Genomic DNA, 17,630 nt, shown 5'->3' with positions numbered 1-17,630 from the left:
GATTTTAAAATTAGCCTTATTATATGAATGCAGTTAAATTTAATTCAGCAGAATTAACTTTTTTTCTACTTATTAGGCTTTTAATAACAATCTAGAAGATATCAATACACCTAGACTGTTCTCACATATGACAACTAAAAATAAAAACAGATTGAAATATATGTATTGAATATTTTACTTGCTAAATTGGGTATGAGAGGAATTCATTGATAAGAATTATTTGGGAGTCAGGATAGTGTCAGTGTATCATGAGCGACTCTCCTATTTGGTACTGTTTCACCAGAGGGAAGATATTTAAATCAAGAGTGTATCCCAAGTCTATAATTTGAATATTTGCCTGCAACCTTACTGATCTTCATTGTTTTTCTGATGCATGTGTTGCATCTTATCTAAGAATTTCATAGCTTCCTTGACATTAGTTTTTAATATGTATTTTTGTCCTTCTTCTGTTTCTGCAATATAACAGCAGAGTAATATAATCATTAATTTATAATATTAGAACTAGAAATCAATAATAATATATTAATATTTATTATTTCAATATTATTATCAATATTTATGTGCATTTATTTTCTGTAATTTAAATATTTTAAATGCATTTATCATTATTGAAAGTAATTTCACCACATAATTTTAATACCATGTATGCAAATGATAGCTTCTCCTCAAACATGTGAGCACATTATTATGAGGTGAAATAAACAACAGAGGTAAATTCCCATTTTTTAGGTCTGTGACTCCAAAAGGTATGACAAAACCTGGGGGGAAGTGTTACTGAATCTGGTTGCAGCCAAAAATATTTTCAACCTGTTTTGGCAAGAAAGGAATGTAGAAAATATGTGTTAAGTAAGAGAGCCTCACTGATCTATATATAATTAGATCCATACCCAAGCATATCCAAAGGGATAATCAAAATATGAGGAGGGAACTTTCATATCCAAAGAATCATAAGGTTTTGTTAACTCATTGGCAGTAAGATTAAAAAAAAAAACAAAGTATAGGGGCAAAAATCCATATGAATTCTTGAAAGAATTTGAAAAGGAAGTAAGAAAAATCTAGGTTCTGTTCAATGTACCAAAGAGGATTCTCAAACTAGAGGTTCCAAATCCATTGTGCTTGCTTGGTATGTGTACATCACTCTGTTGAATAAGTTAATTGTCTTAAATTTAGACAAAAGATTTAACTCAGTAAATCAAAGTATTAAGAATTTTTGGAATAATACAGAGAAAAGAATTAGAATAACAAGTTGAAATGACCTCAGATGAAATCCTTGCACATAATTTATAACTTGTATCTCACTTGCTCATTGATATCTGTCCATTTATAGAATCCTTGAGTTGTTAAGAATGAGGAATACATTGGTGAAAAAAAGTTATTATAGTGCTTATTCTGTTTTCAACTAGGAGTGTGGTCTGGAGGTACTTGCTTAGAAAGGGCTCCCTTATTTTAATGATGATAATTATATTCTAGGGTGGAAGAGGTCAAGTTTTAACAATATTTGCCAGAGGCAAACTGAGTGATGGTGGTCATTATAATGGACAGAAGGTCCAAAGTTCCAACTAGAGAAATCTGACTCACAGTGCTTTCACAGAAGCAAAAACATTGTGAAGCCCTTGGAGAAAAAATAAATGATCTCTCATCAGAAATCCTACTTATTATGCATTAAACAATACAAATATGAGTCTACTGAATACACAATGTGAGACGTGACATTCCGAAATAGAATGGATTGACTATAAACAGATCCTTTGACTTGTATCAATTGAAAATCACAGAACCCAACCAACAAAACTGATAACAAATAAACTGCAGATGAATTTGTATTACCTCATAAGAATACATTGATCTATACGTGCCCCAAATATTCAACAGCTACATTATGTGTATGTGTGTATGTATGTGTGTATTATATATATATATATATATATATATATATATATATATATATATATATATATATATATATATGTATATATATCATATATATTATTCATAACATATAATATAGCATATGTATATTATATGCTATATATATATCATATCACATATATGATATATAGCTTGGGAAGCTGAGGCAGGAGGATTGTGTGTTCAAAGCCACCCTCAGAAATGGTGAGGCACTAAAGCAACTCAGTGAGACCTTTCTCTAAATAAAATATAAAATAGGGCTGGGGATGGGGCTCAGAGTTTGAGTGCCCCTGAGTTCAATCCTGGAACAAAAAGCCAACCAAACCAAACCAAAAAAACCCAAATTAATAACATATATAATACGGAGATGTGTGTATAATATACATATGTGCATATGTGAATGTGTGTGTATAGCAGCTGCTAGGAGGAAGGAATTACACACACACACACACACACATATTAGCTTTAAGTAACCATTTTTTAAAGAGAGAGAAAGAATTGAGAATTTTTTTTAATATTTATTTTTCAGTTTTAGGTGGATACAACATCTTTATTTTATTTTTATGTGGTGCTGAGGATCAAACTCAGCACCCCATGCATGCCAGGTGAGTGCGTTATCGCTTTAGCCACATCCCCAGCCCTAAGTAACCATTTTTTAATTTTATCTCATGATTTTATGGGTGAAGAATTTGAACGTGGCTGGAATGAGAAATCTTTCATCTCTGCATGGTATCAAATGGTATCCAATGTGGTTTTCTGCTGGCAGCTGGGCCATCCTGGAGGCTCCAAGGCTGCTTCACACTTAGGTCAGGGTCTCTGTGGGTTTGACTGGGCCACTTAGCCTCTCCAAGCCATGTCAATACCTTTTCTGTGGTTTCTCCTGCAGGGCAGGCAGAACATTTTTTTATTTATTTGTTTGTTTGTTTATTTGTTTATTTATTTATTTTAATTTGTTATACATGAGAGCAGAATGCATTTCAATTCATAGTACACATATAGAGCACAATTTTTTACGTCTGTGGTTGTACAAAAAGAAGACTCACACCATTCGTGTCTTCATACATGTACCTAGGGTAATGATGCCCATTTCATTCCACCATCTTTCCTACACCCATGCCCCATCCCTCTCTCTCCCACTACTTTGCCCTATCTAAAATTTTTTCATTCCTCCCATGCTCCCCCTACCATTATGGATCAGCATCCACATATCAGAAAAAACACCCCCCTTTGTTTTGTTTTGTTTTTGTTTTTTTGAAATTGTCTTGCTTCACTAAGCATGATATTCTCCAACTCCATCCATGTACTTGAAAATGCCATGATTTTGTTTTCTTTTAATGCTGAGTAATATTCCATTGTGTATATATACCACAGTTTCTTTATCCATTCATCTACTGAAGGGCATCTAGGTTTGTTTCACAATTTAGATATTGTGAATTGAGCTGCTATAAACATTGATGTAGCATGCTGTTTTTAAGTCCTTTGGGATTAGATGGAGGAATGGGATAGCTGGGTCAAATGGTGGTTCCATTCCAACTTTTCCAAGGAATCTCCATACTGCTTTCCAGATTGCTTGCATCAGATTGCAGTCCCACCAGCAATGTATGAGTGTGCCTTTTTCCCCACATCCTTGCTAACACTTACTGTTGTTTGTATTCTTAATAGCTTCCATTCTGACTGGAATGAGATGAAATGTTAGAGTAGTTTTCATTTGCAATTCTTTAATAGCTAGAGATGTTGAACATTTCTTCATATATTTGTTGATTGATTGTATATCATCTTCTGTTCATTTCCTTGGCCCACTTATTAATTGGGTTACTTGGTTTTTTGGTGTTAAATTTTTTGAGTTCTTTATACATCCTAGAGATTAGTGCTCTATCTGATGTGCAAGTGCTAAAAACTTTCTCCCATTCTGTAAGCTCTCTCTTCACCCTATTGATTATTTCTTTTTCTGAAAAGAAGCTTTTCAGTTTGAATCCATCCCATTTATTGATGCTTGATCTTATTTTTTTGTGCTATAGGAGTCTTATAGAGGAAGATTTGAGCCTACCTTTTCTTCTATTAGGCACAGGGTCTCTTGTCTTATTCCTAGGTCCTTGATCCACTTTTGAGTTGAGTTTTGTGCATGATGAGAGATAGGGGTTTAATTTCACTTTCTTCATGTGGCTTTCCAGTTTTTCCAGCACCATTTGTTGGAGAGGCTATCTTTTCTCCAATATACATCTTTGGCACCTTTGTCTAGTATGAGATAACTGCACTTATGTGGATTAGTCTCTGTGTCCTCTATTCTGTACCATAGGTCCACAAGTCTATTTTGGTGCCAAAACCATGACATTTTTGTTACTATTGCTCTGTAGTATAGGTTAAGATCTGGTATTGTGATACCATCTGCTTCACTCTTCTTGTCAAGGATCCCTTTGGCTATACTGGGTCTTTTATTTTTTCCAGATAAATTTAATGATTGCTTTCTCTATTTCTATGAGAAATGTCATTGGGGTTTTTATTGGAATTGCATTAAATTTGTATAGTGCTTTTTGGTAGAATGGTCATTTTGACAATATTAATTCTGCCTAAATCCATTAACAAGGGAGAACTTCCCATCTTCTAAGGTTCTCTTTAATTTCTTTCTTTAGTATTCTGCATTTTTATTTTAGAGGTCTTTCACCTTACATTAAGTTGATTCCCAAGTATTTTAATTTTTGAGGCTATTTTAAATGGGTTGTTTTTCTAATTTCTCTTTCAGAGAATTTGTCACTGATGTGCAGAAATGCATTTGATTAATGGGTATTGATTTTATATCCTGCTACATTGCTGAATTCATTTATTAGTTCTAGATGTTTTCTGATGGAATTTTGTGGATCATGTAGGCATAGAATCATGTCATTAGCAAGTAGTAATAGTTTTGAATTCTTCTTTTCCTATCTGTATCCTTTTAATTTCTTTCATTTGTCTAATTGCTCTGGCTAGAGTTTCAAGAACTATGTTAAATAGAAGTGGTAAAGGAAGCATCCCTGTCTTGTTCCAGTTTTTAGAGGGAATGCTTTTAACTTTTTTTCCCCATTTAGAATGATGTTGGCCTTGGGCTTAGAATAGATAGCTATTGCAATGTGGAGATATGTTCCTGTAATCCCTAGTTGTTCTAGTGTTTTGAACATGAAAAGGTTCTGTATTTTTTTGAATGCTTTTTCTGCATCTATTGAGATGATATTTAAGTCTCTTGATGTGATGAATTACATTTATTGATTTTCTTATGTTGACCAATCTTGCATCCCTGGGATGAACTCCACTTGATCATGGTACCCTATCTTTTTGATATGTTTTTTATTTGAATTGACAGAATTTTATTGAGAATTTTTGCATCTGAGTTCATTATAGATATTGGTCTGAAGTTTTTTTTTCTTTGATGTGTCTTTGATATTGGTGATATTAGTCTCATAGAATGAGTTTAGAAGTGTTCCCTCTTTTTCTATTTTATGGAATAATTTGAGGAGTATTGGTATTATTTCTTCTTTGAAGGTCTTGTAGAACTCACCTGTGCATCTGTCTGGTCCTGGGCTTTTCTTGGTTGGTAGTTTTCGATGGTGTCTTCTATTTCATTGCTTGAAATTGATCTTTTTAACTTGTGTATATCATCCTGATTCAGTTTGGGCAAATCATATGACTCTAGAAATTTGTCGATGTCTTTAATATTTTCTATTTCATTTGGGTACAGATTTTCAAAATAATTTCTAATTATCTTCTGTATTTCTGGTGTTCCTTGTAATATTTTCTTTTTCATCACAGACAGATTTTAGTGATTTGAGTTTTATCTTTCCTTCTCTTCATTAACATAGCTAAGGGTTTATTAATTTTATTTATTTATTCAAAGAACAAACTTTTTGTTTTGTCAATTTTTCAATTGTTTCTTTTGTTTCATTTTCATTGATTTCTGCTCTGATTTTAATTTTTCCTGTCTTCTACTGCTTTTGGTGTTGATTTGTTCTTTTTCTAGGACTTTGAGATGTAATGTAAGGGCACTTGTTTGTTCACTTTTTCTTCTTTTATAGAATGAATTCCATGCAGTGAATTTTCCTTAGTACCGTCTTCATATTGTCCCATAGATTTTGATATGTTGTATAAGTGTTCTCATTTACTCAAAGAATTTTTTAATCTGCTATTTGATGTCTTCTGCAGTCATTGTTCATTCGATAGCATATTATTTACTCTTTGGGTATTGGACTTGTTTCTATTTTTTTATTTTATCATTTATTTCTGATTTCATTTCATTATGATCTGATGGAATGCAGGATAGTATCTCTACTTTTTTGTCTTTTCTAAAGTTGCTTTGTGGCATAATATATGGTCTATTTTAGAGAAGGATCCATGTGCTCCTGAAAAGAAAGTGTATTAACTTGTTGAAGAATGAAATATTCTATATATGTCAGTTAAGTCTAAGTTATTGATTGAATTATTGAGCTCTACAGTTTCTTTGTTTTGCTTTTGTTTGATATATCTATTCAGTGGTGAAAGATATGTATTAATGTCCCCCAGAATTATTGTGTTGTGGTCTATTTCACTCATAAAATTGAGAAGAGTTTGTTTGATGCACATAAATGTTCCATTGTTTGGGGCATATATATTTATAATTTTTAGTTCTTGTTAATATATGGTTCCCTTAAGCAGTATATAATATCCTTCTTTAAACCTTTTGATTAACTTTGTCTTGAAGTCTGCTTTATTTGATATGAGGATGGAAACCCCTGCTTGTTTCTGCAGTCTATATGAGTGGTATGATTTTTCCCAATCTTTCAGCTTCCATCTATGGATGTCTTTTCCTATCTAATGAATCTCTTGAGGGCAGGATCTTGTTGGGTCTTTTTTTTAAAAAAAATCCAATCTGCAAGTCTATGTCTTTTAATTGATGAGTTCAAGCCATTAATATCCAGGGTTATTATTGAGACATTATTTGTATTCCTGGGTATTTTTGTTTACTTTTGGTTTTTAACTTGACTTGGTTTCTCCTTTGATTGATTTTCCCTCTAGTGTAGTACCTGCCTTTGCTGATTTTCATTGTTGTTTTTCATTTCCTCCTTATGGAATATTTTGCTGAGGATGTTCTGTAGTTCAGGCTTCCAAGTTGTAAATTCTTTTTGCTTTGGTTTATCATGGAAGGTCATTATTTCATCATCAAATATGAAGCTTAATTTTGCTGTATAGAAGATTCTTGATTGGCATCCATTTTCTTTCAGAGCTTGATATATGTTATTTCAGCATCTTTTAGCTTTCAGGGTCTGGGTTGAAAAATCTGCAGAGATCCTTATTGGTTTCCCCCTATATGTAATCTGATTCTTTTCTCTGTGGCTTTTAAAATTCTCTCCTTATTCTGTATGTTTCGCATTTTCATTATAGTATGCCTTGGTATAGGTCTGTTGTGATTTTGTACATTTGATGTCCTGTAAGACTCTTGTATTTGATTTTCTAATTCATTCTTTATGTTTGGAATATTTTCTGATATTTTTTCATTGAATCAATTGTTTATTTTTTTTTTGGTTTGTAACTCTATACCTTCCTCTATCCTAATAATTCTTAAATTTGGTCTTTTTATGTTATTCCATGATTATGAAATATTCTACTCATGATTTTTTACCATCTTCACTGTGTGGTCAACTTAATCTTCTGAATTAAATATTTTGTCTTCATTGTCTGAAGTTCTGTCTTCCAAGTGATCTAAAATATTGGTGGTGCTTTCTATTGAGTTTTTAATTTAGTTTATTATGTCTTTCATTTCAAGAATTTCTGTTTGTTTGGTGTTTTTTTTTTCAGAGCCTCTATCTCTTTATTGAAGTATTCTTTTACTTCCCATACTTGCTTATGTAGCTCTTTATCAAAATGATCGTTTGCTGCCTGCATTTGTTCTCTTATATCATCTTTTTAATTCACAGAACATTTTAATTATGTACATCTTGAACTCTTTCTCTGTAATTTCTTTTGTTGTACTGGCCGTGGATTCTAATCATGTTGTATCTTGGTTTGTTTGGGGCACATTCTTCCCTTGTTTTTTTTTTTTTTTTTTTTTTTCATGTGTCTTCCCTTTTAGCACTGAAGATCCAAGCTGTTACAGTTTTTACCCTATAGGATTATAGTGTCCCTGCAGGGTTCTAATACCTCTCCTTGATTTTGCTACTAGGTCCCAGCCAATGTCCAATGCTGAGAGTTGCCCCAACTAAAAATAGTGACAAAAGTGTCATAAGATGGAGGCAGCTGCTTTCAGAGATGGGGTGTCAGGTCACATTGGGCTGGGTGGTGGCATTGGGTGGCATGTTCAGAGATGCACCTCTATGGCATGCAGTTTTGTGGCTGGTGGCTCTCTCCAGACCCTGACCAGTGTTCCCCGGTGCAGGCACCTGCAGGTGTGGGACGATGGCAGTGCTTGCAGTGTCCCAAGATGGAGGCAAACAGGGGAGCCTCATACTGGTAGATGGGGGTCTACATGGAAGTGGCAGCTGGGTGTCCTATGTGGGAGCAGCAGCCAGGATTTCTACATGGGTAGGAGGTGAGGGGTCCTGTATGGGTACTGATGCTTGTGGTCCTGCTCGGGCATATCAGCTGGAGTTCTTGTGTGGTTGAGTGGCTGAGAGTCCTGTGCTGACACTGAGGCCTAGGGACCTGCACTGGAACAGCAGCCAGGATTCCTAAGCAGGAGCAGCTGTAAAGATCCTCCAATAAACTACAGAGAAACAGTATTTCCACTACTTGAATCTTAGGTCACAGAGCAACACAGATTGTAGCCATCTTCTAGACAGCCATCTTGAATGTGATTGGAAATATGGTTATATTCTATGGAAATTATTGCATATGGGACTCAAGCTACTGTATTTTTCTTTTAAGAGTATGGTTTTATGAACATTAAATGATGACTTTTTGCATCACTTCTTATCTATTATCCCTAGTGAGTTCAGAAACTCAATCTGTCATTTAGTGCGGTGAAAAGAGATATGTTTAGTATTAGGCACCAGGTCTATATCTATGAGAATATGTTTGCCAGTGCTGAGAGAGAGAAATGGGGTGGGGCAACTACTGGCATTTTAATCAAAATTTTCATGATGATATGGAACAATTTGAGGGTGATGGACATCTTGACCACACCACCTTCCAATCTTTGCTCCATTTAAAAAATTTTATCATTTTATTTTCTTAATTGTTTTTATTAATGCAATATAGGTAGCAATAATAGTGGGATTCATTTCAGCATACATACATGAGACATATGTTTTCCATCTTTTCCCCCAGTACTTCCTCTTTCACTTCCTTCCTCCCTTCTCCTGTTTCCCTCCCTCTACTCTACTGGTTTTCCTTCTATTCATTTGTTACTTCTTAAATTGGTGCTTTTAGATATATGTAAAGGTGGGGTTCACTGTGTTATATTCACATTTGCACATTACACATTTGGTCAATTTCGTTCCCAGTTCCTTCCTCCTGACCCTACTGCCTCCCCTTCAATCTCCTTCCCCTACTTCACTGATCTCCCTTCTATTTTCATAGGATTCCCTACTTTACCCCTTATTTCACTCTGTTGATTTTCTGAATCTAATTTACTTGGTTTTACATGATGATCTCCAATGCTATTCAGTTATGAGCAAATGCCAAAATGGTTCTTCTTTATGACTTAGTAAGACTCCATTGTGAAATATACCACATTTTTCTTTATCCTTACATCTGTTGAGAGACTCCTGGCCTGGTTCCATAGCTTGGGTACTATGAATCACACTGCTATAAACATTAATGTGCCCGTATCCGGACAGTATGATAATTTTAGTTCTTTTGGATAAATACCTTGAAGTAGGATGGCAGAGTCATTTGCTGGCTTTATTTCTAGTCTTTGGAGAACCGCCATACTGATTTCCAGAGTTATACTAATTTGTTGTACTAATTTGTACTAATATGTACTAATTTGTACTAATATGTACTAATTTGCAGTCATACCAACAATGCATGAATGTACCTCTTCCACCACATCCTCATCAGCATTTATTGTTATTTGTATTCTTTTTTTTAACAAAATAGTAATTATTTATATTTTCAAAAAGAAAAAATTAACATTTGGAAGTTCTCCCCTGTAGGAAGAGGGCTAAGAAGGAGGAACAGGACTGGCTCCTATGCAGGTGGCAAGTCAGGTACAAACAGCTGAGCAATCTGTGCTGGGACTTTTTTCACACAGCATTAATAATAAAATTTCCTTTTTTCTTCTCTTCTTTTTGTTGTTTTTGTTTTGTGTGTTTTCAGATTTCTTGTGTTTTTGTTTTTTAGAAAAAAAGGGAGGGGGGAGGGAAGAGAAATAAAATCAAAGAAAAATGCCAAAAAACATTTTCCACAATATCTAAAAAACAGAGAACCATAGTTCTTGTCAAGACAGCATGAATTCTGGATGAATTTTTTTTCCAGTTCTCAACACCAATAAAGATTTTTGCAAAAGCCACTATTATCAGAACACTTATCTTCCAGATCAAATAACCTCTTCCCCTTTTGCCTTTGCTTGTCACTTTCATAAGAGGATAAAAGGATGTATTCTGTTCTTGCAAACAATAAGTGCTAAGGAGAGAGATCTCTTCTGATACTTGTGTGGTGGTGAGGAGTTTTCACAAACATCCAAGCTTCAGCACAGTTGGAAGGACTAAAATTTGCTTCTCTCAACGTAAATACTATTAGAATTCACAAACTGATTTTGAAAAATTCTGCAAAAACTCTTCTTTCCTTTTCCCTTCTCTTAAAACTAAATGTCCTTTTTTTTTTCCTTTCTTCTTTTTCCTTTTTGCTCCAGGCACTTGACAATTTGTTCTGCTCAGTCAGATGCAGGCAGGTTTCTCCGAAGTACCACGACTGGGATGTGCTCAGGGCCAGCACCTAAACTGAATCCCAGAGTCAGACTTGGTCAAGCCAAAGGGAACAGGGTGACGCAGCAACAGGGTTTTCATTAGGTTGAGTAGCCCGAGTCCTGGGCCTTTCCCTCACCCCCCGCCCTCGGCTTCCCCAAGTTATTTAGTGCTGTTTCAAAAGTCTGGGGCCATGATGCAGTCTCTTCCCCACAACAGAGTAAAGCTCCACAGATTGCGCTGTCTACCTGGTGGTCAGTGGCAGCAACAGGGGCTGCTATTTCTGGAAAATCCGGAGTCCTGCAAAAGGCAGGATCTTAGGATTGCTTCAGGCGTTTGCGCGGGGGGGGGGGGGGGGGGGGGGCGGGGGGGGGCGGTCCCAGGACAGGGCACTGTGCTGAAGCTAGAGAGCGATATGCTTCAGCCACCAAGTGGGGATGTGACACTACCACTGACTTCCATCCAGAGGTCTCCAATACATCTGAGGCATGATAGTTGATGAAATCCACTGCCTGAGTTTTCAACTGATCTGCGCTGTGGAGGTCAGCCAGGATGAGAATTTCTGCGGCATTCTCCACAGAGAGGTTACTGCAGAGGGCATCCTCACACATGACCTTCAAACGCTCCAGGGCATACTTGTCAGCAGCTGCCAGCAGATCATCAGCCATTTTGTCGAGATTTGGAGCCTTCCCCGTGTAAATGAAGCACATCATCTCCTTAAAAACTTCAGGCTCCACGTCATTGATTTCAACCCGATTCTTTTTGCTCTCCTCCATTTCATGTTCAGACATGGCACTAAAAACTGGAGAACGTGCTGCTAAGATAGCTCTGTGAGCCTGGAACTCTTGGCCAGCAACACACAGGCAGCAGTCTGTGAACCGGGAATTCTCCCACAGCCCTCCTAATTCATCTGCCAACCAGCATTCAGGAACCTTCACCATATTCATGGTATTCTGGCCAGAAATGTTTAAGGAATCTTGTACCACACTCACCTCACAAAAGAGGGTAAGCTTGTCATCAGGGAGAAGCCCGTTAGCCTCATCCAAAAGAAAATCTCTTCGGATGAATTTTTTGAATCCCCAGTCCTTGCCTTGCACAAACCTATAAGCTCGTTGACTCTCCATAGCTTTGGTTTCTTCTCCCTTAGCATTCAGGATGGAGAATTTGAATTTTGCCCGAACTTCACTCTTTGGACAGCTGACCAGTAACAGGTAAAGTGACAGGTAATCTTTGCTTTCTTCATCTAGCCCTTTTGAGTTTACTCGCAAACACCATTTCAGTTTATCATTGGCTCCTGATGAAAAGGTTGAACTTTTAATGACTTCACCCATTTCTTCCCGGCAAAAGCTAAAGTTATTAATGGTCCACATGTAGGAGAATTTCACTACCTTGATCTGAGTGTAGCACCAGCTCTCAGCTACAGGGCCATTCGACATTTCTGCCGGAGGTGGAGGACTTGGAACCCTTGACATCGCCAGTTTGAAGGTTAAACAAGGTTTCCAAAGTCAGGGAACAAAGATTTCTGTTCTTTCTTCACTACACTGAGCTGAAAGGGCTCCCACAGGCCAAATATGGAACATCTTGTGCATCACAAAGATTGTAATTGTTGGTAGAACACAATGAATTAAAAGCCATGAGTTCATGATGATACTGAGAGCGGCGGCGACAGCTGCTGGTCCCTGTCCCCCTGCGCTCGCCTCATACTGTCGGCAACATCTGGGACCTGCGGGACCGCCGATGCACAAATACACACACTCCGAGCGCGCACACTCACACACACACACACACACCACACACACACCACACTCACACACACACACACACACACACACACACACCGACACACCTTTATTTGTATTCTTGATGATTGTCATTTTAACTGGAATCATATGATGTCTCAGTGTAGTTTTCATTATAATTTCCCTGATTGCTAAGATTGTTAAACATTTTTTTCTATAATTGTTGGCTATTTTTATTTCGATTTCTTCTTTTGATAAATATCTGCTTAGTTTTTTGCCAGTTATTAATTGCAGGGTTTTTTTTTTTTTGTATGTGTGTGTCCTTTTTATATATCTTTATATATTCTGAATATTATTCTCCCATTGGTGAATAACTGTCAAAGATCTTCTTTCATTCTTACTTTGCTGTGTGGAAGCAATTTTTTTTTCAAATTTTATGCTATTATCTTACCAATTTTCAGTTTTGTATCTTGAGCTTTAGAAATGTTATTGAAGAAGTGGTTGGCTGTGCCAATATGTTGGGTGGTTTATGCTATGCTTTCTTCTAGAAGTTGCAAAATTTCTGATCTAATTCCTAGGTCTTTGAACCACTTTTAGTTGACTTCTGTAGAGGGTGAGAGATAGCAATCTATGCTTTTTCTTTTCATATGGTTATTTAGTTTTCCCAGCACAATTGGTTAAAAAATGTTTTCTTCAATGTATGTTTTTGGAATCTTTGTCAGGTATCATATATCTGTATCCATGTGGGTTTCTTTTGTGTCTTCTATTCTATTCTATTGTTCATCACTTCTGTTTTTATGCCAATATCACTCTTTTTTTGTTACTACAGATCTGTAGTATAATCAGAGATCAAGTATTGTGCTGTCTCCAGTATTTCTCTTCTTGCTTAAATTTGCTTCAGCTATGTTTTCATCTTTAGTTTCTCTCAGTAAGTTTTATACTTTTGTATACATTGTTTATACATATATCAGTAAATTCATCTCCAAGCATGTCATATTTTCCTTTGATAAAAATAATACTATTGACTTAAATTTTGTGTTCCTTTTTGCTCAATATGGTTATAAAGCAATGAACCTGATTTTTGTATATGACCTTGTGTCCTGCACAAGCTGGGATCATGATGATAATGGTGACTAGAAGCAATAGTGATCTTTCCTTTTCCATGTGCTAATGGAAAAATATCTAGCTGTATAATATTAAATTATTATATTACATAATATTATATTATATTATATATTATGTTTTATATTATAGTATACATCATATTATACCATATATGTTTTATATTACATTATATATTATTTATTATAATACTATATTTTATTATTAAATGTGTGCTTAGGTGTAATTTTGAGGGGTGGCATAGATATCCTGTATTTGGGGGCATTTTGAATGGTCTTAATATATTCCTATGTTCATGGGACTTTGCTGGGAGCCATTAGCCAAGTAGGTATGACAATTTCCTTGCCAGCATACCCCATGTTGCTTAGTGGAAGGACTCCTGGAAATAGAACATTTTGCAGTGACATTGCATGTAGGTGACCTTGCTCAAGGACCAGGGCAGATCCGGGTTTAAGGCGTTCGGGAATAAAGAGTTGCTGTTTGAATCTACAAGCTGTGTGGTGGCTCGTGATTTTGTGCCCAGCCAGACTGCGGCAGGACTTCTTTCTATAAATTTGATGAATTTATTCCAGGCCCATGGGCTTAGCTCTTTTAATTGGCTATTAATTGGCTATCTTTTTCAACTGGCATTTAAATTCTCTTGGAATTTTCACATATGTTAAGGGACTGTAAATCAATTAACAGTGTGAGATTACCTCTTATGAGTTAGAGTACCTATTATCAAAAAAGCAAATTACAGATGCTAGTACAGATGTGGAGAAAGGGGATTTCATTAGCATTATAGGTGGGAATACAAATTACTGAGACGTTATGGACAAAAGTACATGGATCTTCCTAAAAATATAAGAACAGAACTACTGTGCAAGCAGCAATCCCATTGCTGGGTATATATCCAGGGAAAATCAAATCATTATATCTAAGACACATCTGAACTCACATTTATTTTTGATAATTTTTTTATTGTAAAAATTTGAATTCATTAATCAGACATTATTTCCCTATGTACATGAATTACAATAAGATCAGTGGGATTGGATTCTACATCATGTAAAACCAGAAGAATGAGAAATTATACTTCATCTATGTATGATGTGTCAAAGTACATTCTACTGTCATGTAGAACTAATTACAAAAAATTTTAGAAAGTAAGAATAGGAATTTTTAAGGAGAATATGATAAAAGATTAAGAAAAAATTTAAATTAAAAGTTAAATATTCAGCTTCATAATAAAAATGAAGGTTTGTATGAGTAAAGATACTTTAAAAATTTGAGTCCATTATATTTCTATGCATGCAACAAATAAAATGTCTTAGATTTCATATACTACGTGTGCCTTATTGATCTATTAATAAACACTTAAACTTTGTTTTCTTATACATATATCACATTGGTTAAAATAGCTTACAAATATCTACAATGAATATCTATAATAAATATATACAATTAAATTAATAATAATAAAATAGAAAAAACATCTCTCTCTCTCTCTCTCTCTCTCTCTCTATATATATATATATATAGTAATTACAATTTCCTTTCCTTCTAGGGACCTGTATTAATGGAATGAAAAAGGAGAACTATATATAAAAAGCTGGGTTTGATAAATAATCTGAGCTCAGTTCACAATGTGAAATAGTTTACTATGCTAACCCCTGATATTATGGGTTAAAGGAGGTTGAAGACCTAACTTTTCAGTATCTGTAAATGAGACCTTATTGAAAATAAGGTCTTTTCAGGTGATCAAGTTAAAATGAGGGCATTAAAGTGTATCCTCTTCCAATATGATTAATGTTCTCCTAAAAAGGAGATTTGGAGACAGAAGGGTAAATATAAGGATACAGGGAGAACACCATCTGCAAGTCACAAAACACCTGAGGCCCCCAGAAATTAAGGGAAAGACTGTAACAAAGATTCCCTCACAATTCTTGGAACAGTAATCCTTGGAATGTTAGGTTTGCATTTTCAGCCTCCAAAACCACAAAGGGATATATTTTTTCTGGTTGAAAACATGAGTTCTATGGTACCTGGTTACAATATCTCCAGGAAACTATGATATCTGAGATGACAATTTGGGAACTAGAAGTTTGAAATGCTTTTAGAGTGAAAGTAACAAACTGTCTAAATGCTAGTAGTTTACTTTTTTTTTTACTTAAAAATATTTTTAGAGGACAGTAGTAACTCAGTGCTGTCTATCAAGTCATTGAAGAATTCATGGTAAAGATACCTCAGTCTATCTCTGTTGTTCTTCTTATGGGGAAGGTCACCCCTGGTGTGTATGAGACACTAAGGATCTAGCCATTTTAGCAGAAGGAAAGGAGAAAGACATAAAGAAAAGTTCCTCTATCAAATCACACTCACATCTTTCCAAATGTTCATGTTTTCTCAGAAGCTGTCAGAAGGCATATGATCACTCCTTATCTGTAATTAAGGAGAACACAAAAATAAATATTATAATACTACAGTCTCTAAAAGGAAGCCAGGCCAAGGAAAAGTAGTTTAGAAATAATTTGTATATCCCACCATAATGTATACCAAATGGGCTTATACAGTGGGTGTGTCATGTTTAGCCATTCACTGAGCGCCAGCCTAAAGCAACTGTTTTGTGGGACAGCAACATGCATTTTCTTTCATAAAGGAGAAAACATTGAATCTGGACAAGCATGTCCATGAGGTGAATAATAGCAAGCAACAAACAACCTGTTATGGTTTAAATAAGAGGTGTCACCCAAAACTCATGTGTGAGACAGGGCAAGAATTATACAGAGGTGGAATGGTTGGAAGTGAAAGTTGTAATTTAATCAGTGGATTAATTCATTGATATGGATTAGATTACAACTCTCACAGTCCAACTACTGCACCTCTGAGTGGTAACTGCAGCCAGGTGGGGAGATGCTGGAGGAGGTGGATCACTAGGGGTGTTCCTTTGGAGCTTACATTTTGTGTCAATTGAATGGAGCCATCTCTCTGTTCCCTGCTCCCTTGTCCTGAGCTGCTTTTCTCACCCATGCCTTCCAGGGTGTTGTTCTGCTGTACCTCAGACTCAGAGCTATGGAGTCAGCCATCTATGGACTGATACCCCTGAAACTGTGATCCAGTTTCCTTCTATAACTTGTTCTTATCTGGTCTTTTGGTCACAGTGACAAAGAAAATAGTTGCTGAAAACCTAAACCACTGAGGTTTTCAAATTCCTTTTTTGGTTTCTTGTATCCGCACTTGCATGCTTACTTGTAAATGATCCACGAAGGACATCAGAACAACAGGTGCTATTTTTTTTTGTACAGGTTAGGAAAGAGCAAGAATTTATTAATATTATCTATGCAGAAATACAAATGTATAGGGAGGGGGAACCTGGGAGGAATATACGAACTCTAGATAGGGCAGAGGGGTTGGAGGGGAAGGGAGGGGCATGGGGTTATAAATGATGGTGAAATGTGATGATCATTATTACCCAAAGTACATGTATGAAGACATGAATTGGTGTGAATATACTTTTTATACAACAATAGATACAGAGAATAAAAAGAATACAAATGTAAATACAAAAAAAACAAGGTATTTTTATACCAAAAAAGCATACTGTAGTCATTACACATTGATGCAATGTTATAATACCTTATTACTACAGCATTATCTTTCAATTTTTGTATTTAACTTAGTGAGAGATGTTTTAACATTTGCTTTTACTTAATGAGTAGTTTGAGTTGTTAAAAATACACTTAACAACCATCTATATATATATCTGGTACCAAGAATTTGCAGTATTTCTTTCATTGATAATGAATTAGTTTCCCTAGTTATTAAAAACAATCATTTTAAATTATAATGAAAGAAGGTCTGATTAAATATTTCAAAAAGTGCTTCATCAATATAAATTATGATGTAATGGAAGGACAATTAGATGTATTCCCTCACTGATGTTTTGCAAAAGGACAGGTGGATAAACTAGGATGCAAGACTTGCTGAGAGAATGAAGGGCAATAAATTTAAAAAAAAATTAAATGAATTTGGATGAATA

General features: G+C 35.4%; 1 pseudogene; it reads right to left on the bottom strand.

The window, feature by feature from the left end:
• Window positions 1-11,071: 11,071 nt before the first annotated feature.
• LOC139702427 (speckle-type POZ protein pseudogene) lies at window positions 11,072-12,286 on the bottom strand (annotated as a pseudogene).
• Window positions 12,287-17,630: the final 5,344 nt, after the last annotated feature.

Source organism: Marmota flaviventris, chromosome 17 (assembly GCF_047511675.1).
Source record: "Marmota flaviventris isolate mMarFla1 chromosome 17, mMarFla1.hap1, whole genome shotgun sequence".
In the NCBI taxonomy this organism is placed as follows: domain Eukaryota; kingdom Metazoa; phylum Chordata; class Mammalia; order Rodentia; family Sciuridae; genus Marmota; species Marmota flaviventris.
The sequence above is the reverse complement of the archived record's forward strand: the minus strand, read 5'-3'. Positions and strand labels throughout refer to the sequence as shown.